Source organism: Balaenoptera physalus (genome assembly GCF_965194825.1).
Source record: "Balaenoptera physalus genome assembly, chromosome: 5".
In the NCBI taxonomy this organism is placed as follows: Eukaryota; Metazoa; Chordata; class Mammalia; order Artiodactyla; family Balaenopteridae; genus Balaenoptera; species Balaenoptera physalus.
Window position 1 is genome coordinate 6,992,482 of NC_138884.1, and position 223 is coordinate 6,992,704.

Here is a 223-nt window from a genome sequence, read left to right on the forward strand (position 1 = left end):
ATATATATATATATATATATATATATATATGTCAAAACTTATCAAATTGTTCACTTTAAATATGTACAGTTTATTATATGTGAATTTTGCCTCACTAAAGTTGTTTTTCTTAAAGCCCATATTTAGCCCTTCTGTCTGCTCCATGAGATGTCCAGTGAGTGCTGAGAGACCATGAAAGGAAATCCTGAAGCTCTGCGCTAGATACTGTTATGCTGGACGTTGA